This window comes from Microtus ochrogaster, chromosome 10, assembly GCF_000317375.1.
Source record: "Microtus ochrogaster isolate Prairie Vole_2 chromosome 10, MicOch1.0, whole genome shotgun sequence".
Lineage (NCBI taxonomy): Eukaryota > Metazoa > Chordata > Mammalia > Rodentia > Cricetidae > Microtus > Microtus ochrogaster.
In genome coordinates, this window is record NC_022016.1 from 51,930,529 (window position 1) to 51,933,670 (window position 3,142).

A 3,142-nucleotide genomic window follows, 5' to 3' on the forward strand; every position below is an offset into this window, starting at 1 on the left:
AATATTAACATTAACAACCAGTTTTGAGTGATGTTTTACTCTTTTTTCCTTTTTGGGGGTCCACCACCCAGCCCCCAAATAAATCACACAGAGAGGCTTATTCCTAGTTATGAATGCTGGGGTTGGTGGGGTGTAGGATGCAGACAACTACAGCTCCCTTCATGGCCATCAGTAGCCCTCCAGTGCAACGTCCCGTCCTGTCCATGTTTTCCCTTTTGCCACATGCCCACAAAATACAACATTCTATAAAATCTTTTGCAGCTAGATTCCAGAGTGCTCAGATTTTCAGGAAATAGCTGAGAAATTCTTGTTTGGGATCTAGGAGGCAGTGGCAGATAGAGATCTATGAGCCTGAGGACAGCCTGGTCTACATAAGGAGTTCCAGGCCAGCCAAGAGCACACACATTTGATAGAAATACGCAGATTCTTTGGAGAAACTTCGACAGATAATTAGTTTTGTAAAATTGGATTAGATTTTTTAAATTATTTATTATGCATACAATGTGCTGCTGGCATGGAGGGCACCAGATCTTATTATAGATGTTTGTGAGCCACCATCTGGGTGCTGGGAATTGAACTCAGTTCCTGGAGCGATATCTCAGCAGTTAAGAGCACTGCCTGCTTTTCCAAAGGTTCTGAGTTCAATTTTTCAGCAACCACACAGTGACTCACGATCATCTGTAATTAATGAGATCTGGTGCCCTCTTGAGGAAGTGAGCTGGAAGTCCTCATCAGCTTAGACCACGGAACCCGATATGGACAAGTTCAACAGAACCGCCATACACGCGCTGCCCACGCATGCTTCTGCATTGCCAGGGCATAAATATCATTTCCATTTCCTGTGGAAGAGCAGCAAGTGCTCTTAACCTCTGAGCCATCTCTCCAGTCCCGGGAAATGAGGTTTTTAAAAACATTTAGAAACTAGATTTGTGTGTGTGTGCGTGCGTGTCTGTTGCTTGCCACAAAAGGTACAGGAGGTCAGAGGAAAATTTGCCGACTGTCTCCTTCTACTATGGGGATCCTTGGGCTTGAACTCAGGTCTTCAGGCTTGACAGCACGTGCTTTTGCTTGCTGAGTCATCTCCCCTGGGAATGGGTTTAGGGAAGCAGTGAGAGAGTTAGTTTAGTGTTTGGGTTTCCAATCAAACCTCAAAGTGATCAATATTCTATGTCCTAATTTTCTCACCTGTAAAAGGGAAAATAATGCTTACTTTTCTGTGTTAACTTTTGTTGCACTAAAAAAAAAAAAATCTACTTCATGGGATAGAGAGATGGCTCAGCCATTGGGGGTACTGACTGCCCTTCCAGAGGACCCGAGTTCAATTTCCAGCATCCACATGGTGGCTCACCGCTGTCTGTAATTCCAGTTCTAGGGGATCCAACACCCTCACCCAGATATACATACAGGCAAAACATCAATGTATATAAAATAAAAATTAATTTTTAAAATCTACTTTAAAGATAAAAACGGGGGTGCTTCTTTGCTGTGAAATGTTTACAAATCAGTGCCCTAAAGTGAGGATTCACGCACAGTGTGTTCCCAACAAATATTATTGCTTTATTGCTTAGATTATGAGTGGAAGGAGAAAAAAATAGCTTGAAACCCATAAGAGCCACTGATTGGCTACAGATCTGAATCTCAAGACTGCTTAATTCTCCCTTATTTGAGCTTGGGTTCTCAGAATAGAACAGAGTAGGAAGTAAGGGTTGAGGTAATCTCATACACTTTTATACAGATCGAAAATTCTTGCAAGCTGTCAGTGGACTCCGGGGAGACATAACATGGCTGGGGAAACTTATTCAATGAGGTCTCCAACTATTTGCCGTCATTTGCCCCATCTAGCGTTCCCCCAAATCTGGAGGGATCTGATATCTAAGTCACTGTCTGGTGCCAAAGAACTTGCACTAACAGTGGCTGTTCAGGGAGGCAGTGGACTTGGAACACCGAGTGGAGCGAAGGGACAGCCCCTCACGTTATTGCGGAGGAGACATTGAATTGAGGCAGCATTGATGATCTTACTTCTCCTCCAAAAGTGCTTGGCTTCCTGTAGTATGGAACAGACAAGATTAGACATAAGTCCTTCCAAGGAGAATGGTGCCCCCGATTTCCACTAGGGTATCCCCTGAAACAGCATCTGGACTAAGTTTTTCTATCAGTAGGGCAATAGCTCCATGGTATCAATGTCACCATATATGAGCTTTCAACCCAGCAGTGTCTTTCTCTCCCGAGTTCTTGAGATGATTTGTTGGGCTTCAGGCAGAAGCGTTTGCAGTGCCCGTTCAGAGTTTGGTATTTCACCTGTCTGCTGTGGTTTATTGAGGTTGTGGTGGCTTGTTCTACTGAGTGGGACATTCCTACTGATGGGAACCCTGCCAGCAGATAGCAAGGTGAACAAGTCAGTGAACTGGTTCAGTCCATGCTCTATGAGTAATAGAGTCGTTGTAGAGCAACTAATCAAAGGTATACCTCTGGTCTTTAATTTGAAAAGTGTCGGCAACAGAGGATGCCAAGGACAGAGTGTGTTAGAACTCAACAGCGATGCGGTTCTGATAGTGCAACCGTTGATTGAAAAGTCGGGTCAAACTTCAGTTTGAAGTAATGCCACTCAAGGGCTGTTCGATCACAATCTTGAGGGTCTCTCCCATCAGTATGAACCTGCTTTTCTGGAGAGCCGCTCATCAACCCACTCTGGGTGTTTCTTTTTTGTGCAATTCTCTGGTGAACGGAGGTCTTCATTTCTGGTCTGTATTGAAATAGCGGTGGGTGGCGAAAAATGTAAACATCATATTCATGCTCTGGGGACCAGGGGTGAACTTTCTTCTTAGAACTTTTCCCAGAACCTTTTGAATCAGGAAGCCCTTTTTCCCTTTTCGCATCTTGGGAATTGGGCAGGCATCTGCTAGAGGAGGAGGGGCTCTGGTGTAGTAAGAGAGGTGGAAAAGGCTTCCCAGTTTTGTAGGTACGGTGTGTACCTTGTAAGTGGGTGGGCTGTCAATCAAATGCGATCTGGTTGGCAACACGTATCTCTTGACTGAATTCCGCAGGAAGGGAATGCTATTGATAATGTTCCAGAATCCCTTGAAGTGGGTAAGCATGGAGTACACCGTGCTGGCGGTAGGCTTCAGCAGTAACATTTTTCTTT

At 44.6% G+C, this 3,142-nt stretch overlaps 1 pseudogene; it reads right to left on the reverse strand.

Annotated features, from left to right (window-relative positions):
• Positions 1-1,918: 1,918 nt before the first annotated feature.
• The window catches only part of LOC101995949, a 2,026-nt pseudogene continuing 802 nt past the window's right edge, over positions 1,919-3,142 (reverse strand).